The 19,655-nt window shown below is 48.1% G+C and overlaps 1 long non-coding RNA gene across 2 annotated transcripts; it reads left to right on the top strand.

Annotated features, from left to right (window-relative positions):
- The first annotated feature begins 63 nt into the window (after nt 1-63).
- Nucleotides 64-19,397, top strand: LOC125961868 (uncharacterized). Of its 2 annotated transcripts, XR_007472956.1 has the most exons (4): nt 64-3,529; nt 5,235-5,403; nt 9,263-12,095; nt 17,094-19,397. It is a non-coding gene; the product is annotated as an uncharacterized LOC125961868 (long non-coding RNA). The 2 variants fall into 2 exon arrangements; XR_007472955.1 differs by lacking the exons at nt 9,263-12,095; nt 17,094-19,397 and adding an exon at nt 5,653-9,241 and having other exon boundaries at nt 5,235-5,616.
- Nucleotides 19,398-19,655: the final 258 nt, after the last annotated feature.

Here is a 19,655-nt window from a genome sequence, read left to right as displayed (position 1 = left end):
GTGCAGATGGAGCGGAAGGGCGGCCAGCAGATTCGGCGGGGCGGGGGTGGGGGGCGACCGTGGGTGGGGGTTCTACCTGTGTGATGCTGAGAAGTACCATGAAGGAAAACAAAGCAGTGTAAGAAGATAGAAACCGGGTCAGTAAAGGAGAAGGCTGGGCAGCGAAGAGAGAAAAGAGCCCTGTTTATGAGAAAGCGCTTTGCCGGGGGAAAGGAGCGACAGGCAAAGGCCTTTCAAGAAGCTCAAAATGACCGCTGTGTGGACCAGGTGTGCTAGGTGAAGTCTGAGAGGTAGCCAGGGACTAGGTCCTGTTGGATTTTATTCTAAGAAAAATGGGAAGCATCAGAGGGATGATGGGCTGTGTCTTAAGTTTTCGAAAGATCCCTCTGGCTACTGAGTGTGAATAGACCAGAGGGGAGTCGTGAGGATAGGGAGGTTGTAAGGGTGGAAGCAAAGAGATTGTAGAGTAGAAGGTGATTGCAGGTGATGAATTGGATGCCAGTGTGGCTACGGCGAAATGAGCTAGGAGAAGAATGATGAGAAGTAGCCATGGGCCAGACCAGATAGGGCCTTGTACGTCATGGAATTCTTTCCCAGAGAGTTGGGAGGCCTGGGGAAGAGTAAGGTGGTCTCACTTAAGTTTTACAAGGAATACTCAGGTTGCCGTGTGTGAATAGACCGGAGAGGGGTGAGAACGGAGGCGGGCAGAGGGTGCAGTTAGGAAGCTGTAACGGGGATGGAGGCAGACGATGGGTTAGACTACAGTGGAGGTGGTAGAAGTAGGGTAGGATTGGGGATCTAATTTGTAGAGCCAACGGTTGTCGACGAAAATTCAATTAACTATCAAATTAAGAAGAAAAGGGATTTTATTCGAGCCAAACTGAGGATTATCACCTGGGAAGCAGATTCTCAGAAAGTTCTGAGAGCTCTTCCTCCCGTTAGAAGTCGAAGGTATAGTCTGTACATTTTTGAGACAAAGGATCGTACATCAAAATGACGTACTGATGTTTCACTTAAAGTTCACCAAGGATACATAGACCAGGTAAGCACGTACAAAGCGGGCAGCAAGTCACCATGACCCCCTACAGAGCTGGGAAAGAACAATGTTCTTGTAAGAAGTTACGTTGCTAGCGTCAGAAGAAAGAAAAAAAAATTGGTCTTTATGGTTGAGCAGGCACTGCCATCTTTGAGGAGCGCTAACGCGTAGCGCTAATGCAGATGCATACTGCACATTAGGGAGAGAGGGACGAGGCCCAAACAAACAGAATTTTATGATGAATTTTTTTCCTTGTCCTTCCCTAAAACAGAAATTTTATTTAATCAGGGTCTTGCTAATGTGATGTGGAGTATGAGTGAAAGGATGGTAGTGCTGTTACTGAGATGGGGAACCCTGCGGGAGGAGCAAATTTAGCAGAGGCGTAGTTTGGAGCAAGTTAAGTCTCAATTGCCTGTGAACCCTCGTGACAGTGTTGAGGAGCGAATTGGCTATTCCAGTCTGGAGTTCAGGCTGGAGCAGTGAATTAGAAGCCACCCTTGTCTAGGTGGGAATTAAAACCAAGGACCTGAATGAAAGCACCTGGGAGGAGAGTGTGGATAAAGTAGAAAGATCTAAGGACCATGAACTGGGGTACTGCAGCATTCTGAGATGGAGAGGAGAAGGAAAATCCAGCAAAAGAAACTGGGAGGAAGTGGCCATTGAGTAAGAGGAAAACCAAGAGATCATGTGTCCATAAAGTCAGTCGAAGAAAGTTCTTCTGAAAGGAGAAACTGATCAGCTGGATTGAATACTGCTAGGAGGTGGAATAAAATTGTCCCACCATTCACAACAGCATGACCCTGGGCAAAGCAAGTACTCTCTCTGAACCGCTGTTTCCTCATTTGCAAAGATGAGACAGGAGAGTCGCACCTGTCTCGGGCTTGTTAAAAGGTGTGAACATGCCTGGCACATGAAGATTAAAGTCGTCCCCCCATCCATCCAGCACTGCCTCCCTCACAGGTCATCAGGGAGCATCAAAGGAGCTGAGAATGAGAAAGCTCTTTGTCAACTGTACAGCACCCTGCAAAAGCCTAAACTACTCTGTAAAGTCTCAGGGTTCCTGCTGCAAGGTCCTGTCACTCCAGTCAACTTTGATTTCAAAGTTCATATGAAAGGAGTCTGGAAAATTAAAAATAGATCTTGTTTAACCTTTCTGATTTCCATTTTGTCCATCACTTAGGTAATGATTACAAAATATGAAATGCGTACTTGCAGAGCGTGTTTCTGCAAGTTTAGTGGGTTCTGAAAATCACTGCTCTTCAGCCTTCCTGAGGAGAGGAGCGAAGGCCAGAGAGCCCAGATGACCCAGATTGCTGACGTTTGTAGTGCCAGAAAAGTTTTCCCATCTACCTTCAGCCGTGATGACCCAGTCGTCTTAGCACCTGCTGTGTGCTTTGTCACTAGAAGGTGAAGGCCGAGAACGCAGGGACAGTGTCATCTTCACCGTTGTGACCTCAGGTCTTGGTCCAGTAGCACCCAGTACGTGTCAGGCACTTCTAGGCACAAAGGAAAGGTACAGACAGCGAGCAAGACAGCTATGGTCCTTGCTGTCACGGAGCGTAGTTTCAAGTACAAGCGAGACAAGAAAAATAACACCTCCTGTGGTAAGTGCTATGAGGAAACAGACCAGTGTGAGAGTGATAAGACGGCCTCTCTGAAAAGTGAGATTTAAGGTCAGATCTGGAGGACATGCAGAAGGGCTGGGATAAGATGAGCACTCTGAACAGAATAGCCTGTGGGAAAACACCTGAGAAGGAAGACGCCTGGGCAAATCTGAGGAATAAAAAGGCCAGTGTGTCTGGAGCTTAGTGAGTGAGGCAGAGAGCACTGGAGATGTGATAAGCAAGCTGGGCGCCACCCGCTCGGGCAGGCCGGTGAGAAGCTTGGCTTTCGTTCTGAGAGCAATGGAAAGCCACAAGAGGCTTGAAGCAAGGGAGTGGATCTAACGTAAAAGCTCATCCCGCTTGCCGAGGGATGACTGAATGGCACCATGCCCTGTGCAGAGCAGAGATAGAAGGTGCTGCTTCAGCCTCCAGGATTCAGCTCCAAAGCAAAGGAGTGCCTTTCCTCCATAAGCTAGCTGTGCAAGAGGGTCCTTGGGTCCACACGAGAAGCAAGCTGACGTTTTTCAGTCTCTAGATGTTTTGCTTCTCTAGCAGGTTACTGATCAGGTTTGATCAGGTTTGTCATTCTCTTCTGGCATGTTTGAGAGCAGGATGGGTTAAGTTTAGGAAAGAGGACAGAAGAGGAAGGCTCAGAAAGGAGCCAGAAGAATTCAAGGAGACAAGGAGGGTGAGAAGCTCAGGTTGCGGAACTGCCAGGGCATCTGGTCATTAATCATTTTGAGAAGTAAGGAGTGCGGCAAAGACAAACCTGCAGAAAAGGGGGGAAATGCTCAGCATTCAAAAAAAAGAAACAAGCTTCGAACCTAAGACAGTGGGAGAATGAAGGAATCTATGATCGTCAGAGCTTCCCTGCACTAGAAAAATCACGGTGAGTTAGCCGATCATCCTGTGGTTGGTGCACCTATCCATCAGCCCGCTTACCCTCACGACATCTCAGGTGTGCCCATTGCTTCTGCTGCCTTCCTTGTTCCCTGCTGTATCTGTACCCGGGGTGCTGGAAGGCGGGTATCTACACTTCCCAGAATCTTCCACCAGCTGGCTTCTGGTTAGATTCTGCCAGTGGGAGACCCAGGTGAGAGAGTGCAGTTGTGGATGGAGGAGGAGACATCGTTTTACGGTTGTGAAGGCATTGGCAGCAGGTGGGGACTCGGGGTGGGGGGGAGGTGGGGATGGGGGCGGTGGGGGAGTGTGGCTACAGTGAGTCATCCGCACTGGGTGGGGGGCGTCTGCGGGGAGTGTGGGCCCAGCCCCCAGCCAGGAGTAGTAGCAGCGTCCTGATCTCTGAGCAGCACCTCAGCACCGGCCCCCTCGTGCGCCTGCAGCTCTTCCACACCCTTGAAGTCAATTCTCGGCATTAAATCCCTCTCTGTTTGAACTATCTAAAGAAGTTTCTGCTTTCCTGGTTGAATGTTGAAACACATGTACTTGGTCCCAGGAAACAGACCCACGAAAATGGGAATCTGGGGCTGGTTATCTGATCTGATTGTGCTGGTGCAGGGATGACCTCCCTGGCAGCATGCCCTGGCCAAACAGTCACTTAAGTTGTCACCTGCCATTGCCTGGATGGACGGCTCGCTGAAGACAAGGCTGCCCCAAGTCGGTGGAGCCTTGTGGGATGGGCTTCTCCTGAGGCTGGGAGAGATTTCAGAAAGAAAATTGAAAGCTCGGACTATAAATTCTCAGATCAAGCCCTAAGCCGTTCCTTATCTTTTGTAGCCTCAGGGCTAATGGGGCTAAAGGTCACACCTGCCTTTAATCCTACCTGAGGCATAATTATGACAGAACTTGAATTCACAGCTTCACCTGGGCTTTTCTGTGAAGTTAGGCTGTTTATTGGGAAGAGAGGGATCCTGAGAAAAGGGACGGTTGGGAGGATACAAGCAAACATTTAACCCCTCATCCCTCTGAGCCTCTTTGTCAGTGGAAATAGCCCCCTGCCTGCCTGAGATCAGTCTTCTCCTGCTTGAAGTCCTATTAATGAGCTCATCTGTGCTTACCTGGCAACAGGGATGCTGAGTCTTCTCAAGACTCACCCCCTCATTAACTCCAAGCCATAACCGGAGTCAGATCCCAGCATGCCCCAGGGAAGCAACAGCAAAGCCCGATTTAGGAGGTGTTCACACAGTGAAAGAATTGCAGCATATTCATGCATTTATCATCAGAAACTTGGGGAGTGTGAGGTGAATGGATTCTAACGGCACCAGTCCAGGTGGACAGAGTTTAATGTAGGTCTGGGCTGAATTTATCAATATAGCCGATTTACCAGAGATCCTGGATTCGGTGTGTGTTCGCTCCAGCAGCTAGGAGGGGCTTGATCAGCTTGCTTAGCTAAGCCGGTGGAGTGAGGTTTGGAGTGACCTGCGCTGGTGGCTCTCTGACTTTTAAAGTCTACTTGAACATCATCTCAGTGTGCTGCTCTGACCCATTCACGAGATAACTCTGCAGTTCTACGCCAGGGTGTCTTTGGTAAGAAGTTCTGGCAGATCCCAATAACAGAGTCATAGCACAGACTCTCAGGGGCTTGGAGCAAAGATATATCTTCTGCAAATAACTATTCTCCATTTGAACCACAGCTCCAGATTTTCTGCTGGACACTGGTAGAGACAAAATGCCAGACCCCACGTGAGTGTGTGAGCTGAGCTGGGTGTGACGTGCTCCACTGAGCCACATGCCACACTCCACCATCGCAGGGAGGTCGATGTGGACGATGCTATCAGCCTTGCGCAGGTCCCAGAAGCACAAGTAAGTCACATGAACAGGTGGCTGAGACTCCCAGGGCACCTGCTCCATCCCCCCACACCCCACAACAATGGCCTCAGTGGACTCTCTGTGGGCAGAAGAGTGAAGAAGGAAAACGCAGACCCAGTTCATAGGCTGCTTTGTAAATATGCTGGCACCACGCAGACGTGGAATGCCATGCAAAACAGCTTCCCCCAGTGTGCCCGAAAGGCAGAGGTGAAGGGCTTCCCCCAGTGTGCCCGAAAGACAGAGGTGAAGGGCTTCCCCCAGAAGGCCACCTGCCTGGGCGGAGAGAAAGCCAGAGGTCCAGGATCTACAGCAGTGCAGGGGCGGCAGCTATCAGATGGTCTGGGAACTTGGAAAGAACAAGACTGGAGGCTTAAAGACAAAAAGGTCTGGGGAAGGGGTTTGTGGATGAACTTCTCAGAATGAGGAGAGATGTGAGGGGAGGTGTAGCCCATGTCCATACTCACCAAAGGGCTCCTACACGGGAGGCCTTTAATAAACAAGCGGCAGGATGCCTCTCTCGTACACGTCATTTGTTCTCTTTCTCCAGCCACCCTCTGGCACTACCCAGTGCTTGCTCTATTGAGCTTATGTATAGTGGCCATGGCCGCATCTGGTGCTGATGCAGCAAGGATGTCATCAAAGACCTTGGGTCTTTCATCTTTCTGCTCTGTCATTCTTGGCATGTTGGTTTTAGGCCTCATGCTTATTGCCTCATGGTTCCAAAAAGGCCACTGCTGTTCCGGACTTCATCACTGCATTAGACAGGAACAAGGGGAAAGGGCCGTAGGCAAAAGGCTCTTTCCTCATTAGGTCTCAAGCCTTTGTCTTTTTACTAAGGAAGGGGAGATCTCCTTAGCAGCCTTCCCCTTACATCTCATTTGTCAGAATTGGGACCTGAGACCAATTACTGGCCAAAGGGAATGAGACTGCTAGGATTGCTTTATACCAATTAAGATTTATCCCCTGGGGCTATCTTCCTGAGATCAAAGGGTATCTGATCCCTACTGACAAAAATTGAGGGGGTGGGAGGTGAGGTTTGAGGCAGGGAATGGTTGTAGGTTAGACAATGACCAGTACCTGCCAAAGTTGCCAACATTTAAAATTCTGGAGATTTCACTTATAAATCTAACTGGAAGAGTGGGAGGGGCAGAAAACATGACCCCACATTGCCTCATGGCAAAGCTGGCTGTCGTCGTTAGATGAGTCACGTGCTCTTGGGTTGGCCACCGTCCCCACCACTCTCTATCACTCACCTGTCTGCTTCACCATTTCCACTGCCTGCTTGGCTCCTGTGAACATTTGAGTTTGTGACCCCCGACTTAGGACGTTGTTTTAGAAAGATCTGTATACTTGTGTGTTTATCCCACTGGGCTGGCACAGTGTTTAGCATGTAAGATGTAAATAAGGCCAAAAAAAAGAAGCCCTTCCTAATAAGCCAAGCTATCACATTACATGAAGGGCGTGGTAAAGGCTTTGCCATCACAAAGACCTAAATTACTGAATGACTAGCTCCGCAGTCTGACTCTCGTTTCTCATCTGTAAGATGAGGCTGATCACATCTGCTCCCCAGCATCACTGAGAAGCTTATATGGTATAAAGTTTATATGCATATAAAGCCCCAGGCAAAAAACATAGAAGTTCCCTGTTCCTTCTCCAGCAAGGAGGAATAACCAAAGTTGAAATGAATTTGGGATGGAATTCGGAAGGGAGATTTTTAAGAGCTGAGGCTACCTCTTATTAGATTTGCATGGCTACAAGTGCTTAATAAGTATTTTATAATGATAATAATGATCATTTAGCTCAATAGAATGTAGTTATACAAATTGTAAAAATATAATTATGCCAGGTTGTCATTATAGATAATGGCCGGAATACAGGGATAATGTGGGCAACCCAGAGCCCACCGTGGTGATGGCTGCCGGCAGGCAGGCAGCTTGCAGAGATTTTCATGTGGGGAGTGGAAGGGGAGGGGCTGGCATCTGGTGGGGGGAGCAATCTGGGCCACGGGGAAAGGTTTCCGGGAGCCACACTGTACAGAGCCTCAGGGTCCAGGTTGGAGTAGTGGGAAGTCATTGGAGAGTTTTCAGTGGAAAAGTGACAGATGAGAGCTGATATATGATTTTTTTGGGTAAATTTTTTATTATGGCAGAATATAACAAAATTTATCTTTTGAACCATTTTTAAGTGAACAGTTCAGTAGCATTGAGTACATTCACACTGCAGTGCGGCCATCACCACCATCCACCTCCAGAACTTTTTCATCTTCCCAAAGTGAAACTCTGGCCCCATGAAACACTAACCACCCCCTCCCCTCCCCCAGCCCCGGGCCCCACCCTCCTACCTTCTGTCTCTATGAACTTTACTCCAGGTCGCTCATATAAGTGGAATCACACAGCATTTGTCCTCTTGTGACTGGCTTAGCTCACTGAGCATAATGACCTCAAGGTTCATCATGTTGTAGCACATGTCAGAACTTCCTTCCTTTTTTTTTAGAAGGATTTCTTTTTAATTTATTTAATTGATTAATTTATTTTTGGCCACATTGGGTCTTCGTTGCTACTCACGGGCTTTCTCTAGTTGCAGCGAGTGGGGGCTACTCTTTGTTGCAGTGCAGTGGCTTCTCTTGTTGCGGAGCATGGGCCCTAGGTGTGTGGGCTTCAGGAGCTGTGGCACGTGGCCTCAGCAGTTGTGGCTCACGGGCTCCAGAGCTGCGCTCAGTAGTTGTGGCACACGGGCTTAGTTGCTCCACGGCATGTGGGATCTTCCTGGACCAGGGCTCAAACCCGTGTCCCCTGCATTGGTAGGCAGAGTCTTAACGACTCCGCCACCAGGGAAGTCCTTCCTTCCTTTTTAAGTCTAAATAATATTCCATTGTATGGATGGACCACATTTGGTTTATCCATCCATCCATGGGTGCCTGGGTTGCTTGTGCCTTTTGACTATTGTGACTAATGCTGCTGTGAACATGGGTGTACAAAGATCTGTTCCACTCTCTGCTTTTAACTGTTGGATATATATATATATATATACACACACACACACACACACAGACCCAGAAGTGAAGTTGCTGGATCGTATGGTAATTCTGTGTTTAATTTTTTGAGGAACATCCGTAGTTTTTTCCGCAGTGGCTGCACAATATTCATGTTCCCACCAGCCATGGATAAGGGTTCCAGTTTCTCCACACCCTAGCCAACATTTTTGTTTGTTTGGCTTTGATAATAGCTCTCCTAGTCGGTGTGAAGTAGTATCTCATTGTGGTTTGGATTTGCATTTCCATAATTAGTGAGGTGGAGTATCTTTTCACAGGTTTATTGGCCATTTGTATATTTTCTTTTTCTTTTTTTAATTTTATTGGAGTATAGTTGCTTTAAAATGTTATGTTAGTTTCCACTGTACAGCAAAGTGAATCAGCTATATGTATACGTATATCCCCTCATTTGTACATTTTCTTTGGAGAAAAGTCTATTTAAGTCCTTTGCCCATATTTTAATCAGTTGTTTGTTTTTTGTATTTGAGTTGTAGTTCTTTATTCTAGATATTAACCCCTTATCAGATACATGATTTGCAAATATTCTCTCCCATTCCACGCCTGCCTTTTCACTCTTGATTGTGTTCCTTGATGCACACAAATTTTTAAGTTTGATGTAGTCCAACATATTTATTTTTCACTTTTGTCACTTCTGCTTTTGGTGTCATAGCCAAGAAATCATTGCCAAATACAATGCTATGAAGCTTTTTCCTGTTTCTTCTAAGAGTTTTATTTATAGTTTTAACTCTTAAGTTGTGGTCTTAGATCCATTTTGAGTTAATTTTTGTGTATAAGGTGAATTCAACCTCATTCTTTTTGCAGGTGGATGTTCAGTTTTCCCAACATCATTTGCTGAAAAGACTGTCCTTTCACCATTGAGTGGTCTTGGTACTCCTGCTGAAAATCATTTGACCTTGTATGCAAGGGTTTATTCCTGGGCTCTCTATTCTATTTTTTTTTTTTTTTTTTGTGGTACGCGGGCTTCTCACTGTTGTGGCCTCTCCCGTTGCGGAGCACAGGCTTGGGACGTGCAGGCTCAGCGGCCATGGCTCACGGGCCCAGCCGCTCCGCGGCATGTGGGATCTTCCCGGACCGGGGCATGAACCCGTGTCCCCTGCATCGGCAGGCGGACTCCCAACCACTGCGCCACCAGGGAAGCCCTGTTCTTCTTTTTAAAGATTATTTTTATTCGGGTCCCTTGAGATTCCATATGAATTGTGGGATGAATTTTTGTTTCTACAAAAACAAGTCATTGGCTGATGCATGATTTTAACTTGGGGGTGTAGTAATCATGGAAGCAGTTAAGAGGCAGTTCAGACAAGAATTGCTGGTGTTTCTGAATGGCATGGTAGCATTGGACATACAGAAACCTGGAGGGCTTTGGGAAGTGTTTGGATGGTGAAATCAATAGGATTTAGTGGTAGATTGGATGTGGGTGAGGAGGGAAAAAGGAATCAAGAATGATTCCTTGGTTGTGGACTAGAGCAAACGGTGGTGCCCATTTCTGGAATGGAAAGAATGGAGAAAGAACAGCTTTGGGAACCAGGGGTGTCAGGAGTTCCTTCGACGGCACAGATGGCTGGGAGACGCCAGATGGGAAGACAGGCAGCTATACCATGGACGCCCAAGCTTGGGGCACAGGGGAGACTGCAGGGCTGGGAAGAGAAATATGAGTGTCAGTACTGGATGGATGATGTGTAGAGCCCAGAGGCTGGTCAGGCGACCAAGGAAAGAGAGTAGGTGGAGAAGGGAGGTCCAAGGAGCCAGCCAACCTGGTTATTCAGCACTCGGGACCCGGAGGAGGAGTCAGCAAAGGTGGCTGTGAGCTCCTGGGGAGATTGTGCCCAAGCATGGACACACCCAGGGGCCCACCCAGGGGCCGGCCTCCTCCATGACTCTGCGTCCTGGGCCGGTGCCCTGTGGCTGCACGGAGGCGCACAGCATTTGAGGAGGCAGCGGGGCAGCGGGACCAACCGGGCAGCATCCTTCTTAGCCTTGGGGTTGGGAAGTCCCAGACACCTATGAGCGCACTTCTGGCCACCGCTGTCCACCAGGCCCCCCGCATGTCCCTTCTTCATGCCTCTCCACCCCCTTGAAGGGTTTCCTCACTGCCTCCCCTGTGTGTCCCCCTCCTCTGGCTGACCCCATGTGTGGCCCCTGTCCAGGCAGCTGGAGCTGTGGAACCCCTGCAGACAGTCAGTGTGCTTTATTCATCTTTGTTTTCCCAGTGCCCAATATTGAGCCTGGAACATGGGTCTCTGGATGGAGAGATTAAGGGGTAATTTTAAAATTATTTTTTCACTACTGTTCTAATTTCTATACCCTGAGCATGTATTATTTGTGTAATTATTAAAAATAACAAAAGATTAAAAAACACCCAGAGCGAGTGTTTTTTTCCTGGTGGCACAGTGGTTAAGAACCTGCCTGCCAATGCAGGGGACACGGGTTCAAGCCCTGGTCCAGGAAGATCCCACATGCTGGGGAGCAACTAAACCCGTGAGCCACAACTACTGAAGCCCGTGCACCTAGAGCCCGTGCTCCGCAACAAAAGAAGCCACCGCAATGAGAAGCCCGCGCACCGCAATGAAGAGTAGCCCCCGCTCGCAGCAACTAGAGAAAGCCCGTGCAGCAACGAAGACCTCATGCAGCCAAAAATAAATAAATAAATTTTAAAACCACCCAGAGCAGTGGAATAAACATTGGTTTGAAAATGATAACAAAATAACAAAGCAAAGTGCATTCACTCATGCATTCCGTAGTGATCGATTGAGTTCCCTTGGTGGGCAGCATTGGGCCAGGGGCTGAGGATGTGCACTCTGCAAGAGGAGGCCCGGTCGGGTGGTTCCCAGTGTTGGAGAGAGTGTTTAGCGACCGCCGCTCTCCCACGATACTGCTGACGAAGTAATGTGGTACAGACACTTTGGAAAACAGGTTGGCAGCTCTTAAAAAGTTAGCCATATTATTACACGTGACCCAACAGTTCCAGTCCCAATATTTATCCAAAGAAACAAATGCATATGTCCACACAGATGATTGTTCCTGAATGTCCATATCAGCTTTATTCATAATGACTAAAGATGGAACCGACCCAAATGCCCACAAACAGATGGAGTGTAACAAATGGTGGCTCATCCGTACAAGGGACTCAGCAATAAACAAAGAACCACTGAGCCACGCAGCAACCTGGCTGAAGCTCAAAAGCATTACGCTACAGAAAAAAGCCAGACCCAGCAGAGGACATACTGCGTGACTCCACCCATGTGAAATTCCAGACCAGGCAAAACGAATTTATAGGGACAGAAAACAGACCCTTGGTTGCCTGCCAGGGTGGGGACAGGGCTGGCCGCAGGGAGCATGGTGGAAACGTTGTGTATCTTGCTTGTGATGGTTGGTTACAAGTGTGTATACGTTTGCCAGAACTCATTAAACTACACTTAAAATAGATGTCTTTTATCATATGAAATTATATCACGATGAAGTTGATTTTTTTAAAAAAGGAAAGACACTGTCCCTGCTCTGATGGAGCCAGTGGGGGTGAGAGACGTCATTCAAGTAACAGCAGAAATGCACGCAGTCACGAACCATGATCAGCCTCCTGAAGAAAAGGCACAGGGGGCCCCGAGAAGTAAGAGGCCGAGACGCCTGGTGGGGCAAGGTGAGTTTCACAGTAGAGATGAATCTGACCTGGGACTTGGCATCCTTTTTTTTTTTTGGCTGCCCGGTGCCATGCGGGATCTCGGTTTCCTGACTGGGATGGAACCCGTGGCCCCCGCAGTGGAAGCGTGGCGTCCTAACCACGGGACCGCCAGGGAAGCCCCACTTGGCATCCTCATCGTCATCATTACAAGTAATCCTTTTCTTCCTCAAAAGCGACACTTCTTGAGTATAGAGGAAAATGAGAGGAAGCAGTTCTGTAAAAGGAAAATGAGGTGAGACCTCGTGTGTACAGCCACCACCCTGCCTCACCCCGATTTCGGCCACTGCCCCTCCAGACCTTCTGCCTGGAGCTGGGCCTTGAAGGACAAGCAGGACGGAGTTCCCCAGCCACGCAGAGAGGGAAAGGCCCTCTGGGCAGAAGGAACAGCCCATATGAAGGCGGGGGTGCCAAGTAAACTCCAGGCGGAAGATCCAACTAGGAATCGTGCTCCCGAGGCCGGCTGCGCTAGCGCCCACGTTGGAGAGGACGGGTGGGACTTGCAGCTGTGGTTAGGGAGGGAGGGCCCTGGGCCCAGATTCCCGATGGTCGGAGCGGGGAGGCGGTGCAAAAGGGTTCAGAGTCCAGCTCTGGTGTAGAAATCTTACCCTTATCCCCGTGGCCCATGCCCTCCCTTGGGCTTACACAATTTACCTCTTGATTCACAAACTATATAACTCTTCATTCCACCCGCCAGCGATTAGGCTCAGAAATAACTGGGGGGAGTCAGGTCCCCCAGGGCACGCATGTGTTGCCCACATGGCCAGATGCCTATCCAGGCGGCCCTGCTCATTCTCTCCTGGGTCACTAACACCCCTTTTGTCTGTCTCCTTTTGTGTTTCTCATCAGAACCCAGCACTTTCCTGGGTCCGGGTTAAGGGCAGGCTGGAAACCTGGAGTGGCTTGGTTTGTAGGCGGGCCCTGGGGGGCCAGGAGGCAGGAGCCTGGGGTCTGTCCCGCTGAGAGCTGGCACGGGGAGGGGGAGTGTGGGGGGGGTTCTCCCTCAGTGAAGGTTGCGTGGAGCTTTCATGTCACAGATCTGCCTCCACTGTGAGCCTTCCGCCCCAGCTCCCGGCAACTGAACTCCGCCCAGGTGGAGGTGTCTACAAAGCTCTCGGCCTCAGACCCAGCAACCCGTTCCGGGGTCTGCATGCCTCACAGCACAGGGTCCTCAGGGGCCCCGGCCCTGGCTGGGAGCACTTTTAGTCCTGCTGCTCATTTGGGTGCCCAGTTTCATTACTTCCCGGCGGAGGGGCAGGGGTTGCTGGTGTGTGTGGCACTGGGCCAGTTGCTTTGGCTCTCTGCCCACCCCCCTCCCCAGCCGTGAAAGAACAGCCCCCATTTGGCGGCTGGTGTGCGTCTCCAGCGAGCCAGCGTGAAAAGACACCTCCCCCGTGCCTGGCATCGAGCCTGCAGTAGATCAATGTCTAACCAGCCATCCATTCATGCATTTCACCCTGTGATTAACCAGATGAGTGTTTGCATGTGTCCTGGTTTGCAGCGAAGGTCCTGGTTTACATCTTTTGAGCCAGAGTAGTAATTAACAAACTTTCCTTTCACTCTCAAAAGTGTCCTAACGAGGGTGACAAATAATATTGTTGCCATAGCACGAACCAACCACCTTGACCCTTTCTCATCTAGGAAGGAAAAAGGAACCATCGGAAAGCTTGTTTCATGTCATTTTACAGACTGGGAGTGAGCCAGCGTCCCACAACAAGAGACAGATTCCAGATATGTGTCAGGGCTAGATTGGTTTGCCTAGAATGCACGCCAATTAGTTTACGTTTCTTATATGACAAGATGTTTAGCCTTTAGGGGAATCCTTAATTTTTTTTTTTAAGAGGTCTTTTGTCTTTCGAGCAATAAGTTTGTGTGTGTGTGTAAGAAAATCTCTCTTGAGAGATTTTGCCTTAATTTCAAGACACGAGCAAACATTCAGGGAACTCCAGCTGGCATAGCGGGCGCATTCAGGAAAAGCCAGTCTGGGGCAAAGAAGGCACTGTTGCCCCCATGTAGAGTCAGGGAAGGGCCATGTCAGCATCTCGAGCACTTGTGTCATCAGGTTTGCCCATCTTCCCACGGGGTCTGAAGGAGGCTTGAGCTGCAGCACAGGCGCTATGAACCCTGTGAAATGCCACAGACCTCCCTTCAGCCTGGAATTGTGTCGGCTCAGTGTGGCGACCCTGTGGGAGCTCCTGCTGATCGGAAGCTCTTGGGGCGATTTTCAAAGAGTCTGATTAATAAGGATGATGAGATGAAGCAGTGACTTATTTTTTTTTTTTTTTGAAGCAGTGACTTCTTAACGAATGTGGCTTGTATGGAAGGGCTCTCAGACACACACCGCGGAGGGTGCAACTGTGCCGACTTACTGAACCATTCTCTGGCATATGTATCTGAGGCCTTCGAGGGCCTTTGCCTTTGACCCAAGAATTCTGCCCCTGGGAATGTCTCTAAGGAAATCACCCGAAATTTGGAAAGATCATTATGCACAAAGATGTTCATTGCAGTGTTATTTATAACAGTAAAAATGGGACAATTCAGCTGTCCAATGATAGGCATTTGGTTAAGCACACAGTGGCATAACCCTGATGGGATCAAGTATAGTCATTAAAAATGAGATGCAGGGCTTCCCTGGTGGCGCAGTGGGTGAGAGTCCGCCTGCCAATGCTGGGGACACTTGTTCGAGCCCTGGTCTGGGAAGATCCCACATGCTGAGGAACAGCTAAGTCCGTGCGCCACAACTACTGAGCCTGCGCTCTAGAGCCCATGAGCCACAACTACTGAGCCCACATGCCACAACTACTGAAGCCCACGCATGCTTAGAGCCCATGCTCCGCAACAAGAGAAGGCACCACAATGAGAAGCCCACTCACCACAACGAAGGGTGGCCCCCGCTCACCACAACTAGGGAGAGCCCGCATGCAGCAGCAAAGACCCAGTGCAGCCAAAAATAAATAAGTAAATAAATAAATAAATCTATTTTTTTTTTAAATGAGATGCATACACACAGAATGAGGCACACTTGTCCCCTGCCCTCCACTATCTCTTGTCATTAGTCTGGCTGAATTTTCTTTCTAGGGTTGTAAAGTGGGGGAGAGAATGGAGTTATTAATGTCAGGAATAAAAACTTTACATAAAGATTTTGAAAATGATCTTTATACATAACTGACAACAGCATGAGAAATGCTTTTGTTAAACAAGAGCAGGCTATGACGTCATACACGCACTGTGATTATAACCATATTAGCTGCAAACTTCGGGTAGAAAAAGCTTCGGGGAAATAATTTTCCATGGCTATCCCAAGTTTCTTTGTGAGTTCAATATTAAGGAATCAACAAGACATATTAAAGAAAATGTCTTTACTACTGTATATCACAGAAAACTATATTCAATATCCTATGATAAACCATAATAGAAAAGAATGTTAAAAAATATATATGTATGTATAACTGAATCACTTTGCTGTACAGCAGTAATTAACACAACCTTGTTAACCAACTATACTCCAATTAAAAAATAATAATAATTAATAAAAAAGAAAAATTTGGGGCTTCCCTGGTGGGGCAGTGGTTAAGAATCCACCTGTCAATGCAGAGGGCACAGGTTCGAGCCCTGGTCTGGGAAGATCCCACATGCCACGGAGCAACTAAGCCCATGCGCAACAACTCCTGAGCCTGCGCTCTAGAGACCGCGAGCCACAACTACTGAGCCCACGTGCCACAACTACTGAAGCACCTAGAGCCCATGCTCCGCAACAAGAGAAGCCACAGCAACGAGGAGCCCGCACACCGCAATGAAGAGTAGACCCTGCTCGCCGCAACTAGAGAAAGCCCACATGCAGCAACGAAGACCCAATGCAACCAAGAATAAATTAATTAACTAATTTTAAAAATGATAGTTTAAAATTTTTTTAAAAAAAAGAAAAATTTGGGCTTCCCTGGTGGTGCAGTGGTTGAGAGTCCGCCTGCCAATGCAGGGGACACGGGTTCGTGCCCCGGTCCGGGAAGATCCCACATGCCGTGGAGCGGCTGGGCCCGTGAGCTATGGCCTCTGAGCCTGCGCATCTGGAGCCTGTGCTCTGCAATGGGAGAGGCCACAGCAGTGAGAGGCCCACGTACCGCAAAAAAAAAGAAAAATTTGCACATTTACAGTCATGTCATATTAACTTCTAGTAATTTTGCATCATTGCTTAAAAAATATGTTTTTAGGGACTTCCCTGGTGGTCTAGTGGTTAAGACTCTGTGCTCCCAATGCACGGGGCCTGGGCTTGATCCCTGGTCAGGGAACTAGATCCTGCGTGCCGCCACTAAGGATCCTGCACAATGCAACGACGATCCTGCGTGCCGCAGCTAAGGCCCAGCACAGCCAAATAAATAAATAAAAAAATTTAAAATATACGTGTTTTTAAAAGACAAATGAAATATGTTCAGTGAATTAAAAAAAGATGTCTTTAAACTGAAACACACATAAGACAAAGTTATGTACGGTGGTTATGAAAATGTGACCAGGGGTTCGCAGGAGCCTAGCCCTGTATGTTCCAGAGGAGCAATGGCCCAGGATTTGCTAATTCAGTGTTAACGGTGACTTAAAAAACTACCACCAATAATGAGTGTCAACTGTATTATAAAGCAAAAGGAAGCAGTGGTGGTCTGGTGGTGAAGTTGCCAAGCCCTACTCCAGGGCCCTTCTGTGAGATGGTGACGTCTCCCCCACTGCCAAACGGGAGCCACTCGCCTACCCTGCAGCTGGCCATGTCCCGCCACCTCCTTGGGCACGTTCCTTAACTCTGTTGCTTCTGCGTGCTCACCTGTAAAATAAGGATCACACGTAGTTAGTGGAGAGACAGTTGTGTAGCCACCCCCATCCCCCAGGTGCCCAGCACTTACTCATGCTCAGTTGGTGTGCCACCTACCACGGTGTCACCTCCAGAACAACGATCCTCTCTCTCTCTCTCACCAGCTGTCTTAGCCCTACTTTCTAGATGGTGACACAAAGGCTCAGAGCAGCCCTACAGCTTGCCTGGAGTCATGTAACACAGAAGAGGCGGAGTTAAGTTTCCAATTCAGGGTTCGCTGACTCCGAAGACTGGATTCTTTCTACTAGGTGAGTCTTGTTCTTTCTGCATCTTTTTTTGCTGAAAAAAAACCTCAACACTGAGACAGAAGAACACAGGGCCCAGGCTTAGCTATGAATTTTCTGTGGAAATAACACTTTTTTGAGTGTTCTCTCCTGAATCTATATTGAAGATATCGACTAAAGTAGATTTATTTCAGGAGTGAAAAAATAAGAACATAAATCCTCCCAGACCCAGGCTTCGAAGGGCTCCAGCCTAATCCCAGGAACCTGTGAATATGTGAGGTTGTGTGGCAAAGGGCAATTAAAGTTGCAGATTAAATTAGCGTTGCTCATCAACTGACACTAATGTAGGGAGATTATCCTATATTATCCATGTGCCCAATGTAATCACAAGGGTCTTTAAAGGCGGAAGGAGAACTTAGAGGCAGACCACAGAGATGCTGTGGGTTCAGTTGTGGACCACTGCAATCAGGCAGATATGGCAACAACGCGAGTCACACAAACTTTTTGGTTTCCCAGTGCATGTAAACGTTATGTTTACACTGCACTGTAAAAGTCTATTGAGTGTGCAATAGCATTATGTAAAAAAAAAATGTATATATCTTAATTTAGAAATGCTTTATTGCTAAAAGTGCTAACTATTATCTGAGCCTTCAGCAAGTCATAATCTTTTTTGCTGGTGGAGGGTCTTGCTTGGGTGCTGACGGCTGCTTACTGATCTTGGTGGTGGTTGCTGAAGGCTGGGGTGTGGCCATGACAATTTCTTAAAATAAGACAACAAAGAAGTTCACTGCATTGACTGACTCTTTCACAAATGATTTCTCCGTAGCAAGCAGTGCTGCTTGATAGCTTTTTCCCCACAGACCTTTCAAAATTGGAGTCAGTCCTCTCAGACCCTGCCACTGCTTTATCAACTGAGTTTATGTCATATTCTAACTTCTTTGTTGTCATTTCAACAACCGACTAAGTTTACCATCTTATATGGGAGTGGTTCGTGGTGCCCCAAAACAATTACGATAGTAACACCAAAGATCACTGATCACAGATCGCCATAACGTATATAGTAATGAAAAAGTTTGAAATATTTCGAGAATTACCAAAATGGGGCACAAAGACACATCGTAAGCAAATGCTGTTGAAAAAATGGTGCCAATAGACTTGCTCTATGCAGGGTTGCCCCAAACCTTCAATTTGTAAAAAATGCAACATCTGCAAAGCGTAATAAAGAGAAGCACAATAAAAAAAAAGGTGTGCCTGTCATCAAGATCATAGACACAAGCAGTGGTGTTTGCCAGGGGCTAAGGGGGAGGAGGAATGGAGAGTTATTGTTTAATGAGTATAGAGTTTCAGTATTGCAAGATGAAAAGAGTTCTGGATATGGACGTTGGTGATGGTTGCACAACAGTGTGAATATACTTACTGCCACTGAATTGTACATTTAGAAACGGTTATATACTAAACACTACTGAACTGTACACTTTAAAATGGTACATTGTATTTATGCGAATCATATCTCCATTTAAAAAAAAGAGGTCCGAGACAGAACAATCCCTTTTTCCTGTCTCTGGGTTTGATACATAAGGGTGTGAGGCCTGGAGCTGCTGCGACCATTCTTGCAGCCATGAGGGACACTGGTCACACAAAGAGAAGCCAAGCACAAAGACGGGAGGCCCCTGAAATAACTGGCCTGCTCCCGACTTCTGTAATGTGACGTAGTGGAGGTCCTGACCGTGAAAGCCAGTTCCTAGGCTTTTCTGTTCTTTGTAGCAGAGAGCATCCCTCCAGAAAGTCCTGAGCACCCTGTACACCATCAGGGGTCTCTCCTACCGGAGAAGCAAGTCTCACTCCCAGTGGCTGGGAGGAAGTAACATGTTCTCTTTGATTTCGTTTTTTGGTTTTGGTTTTTTTTTTTTTTTTTTTCCTGTACGCGGGCCTCTCACTGTTGTGTCCTCTCCCATTGCGGAGCACAGACTCCAGACGCGCAGGCTCAGAGGCCATGGCTCATGGGCCCAGCTGCTCCGCGGCATGTGGGATCCTCCCAGACCGGGGCACGAACCCGTGTCCCCTGCATCAGCAGGCGTACTCTCAACCACTGCGCCACCAGGGAAGCCCTCTCCTTGTTTTAATGCTGCTGTGTCTTCTCCTCTGTTGCTCCTCCCCCACCCACACTCTTCACCCACCAAGGGCCAACACTGCCTCCTTGGTTGTCCTTTCTGCACCCTCTATGAGCCTCTGTTAAGCCCCCGATACAGCACTGGCCTCAGGGATTAGAGGTGACTAAATGTCCCTCTGCTCCCTTCCTGGGCGGCAAGGCCTGGGCCTGATTAATTAGGCCTCCTTGCAGAGCCCAACACAGGCCCCAGCACTTAGTGGATCCCCAGGAATTGCTTATTGTGTTGATCACAGAGGTGAGAGTGACTTAGTCAAAGTGCACGTGATGAGATA

Source organism: Orcinus orca, chromosome 17, assembly GCF_937001465.1.
Source record: "Orcinus orca chromosome 17, mOrcOrc1.1, whole genome shotgun sequence".
NCBI classification, from domain to species: domain Eukaryota; kingdom Metazoa; phylum Chordata; class Mammalia; order Artiodactyla; family Delphinidae; genus Orcinus; species Orcinus orca.
This window is presented reverse-complemented; position numbering and strand designations above follow the sequence as displayed.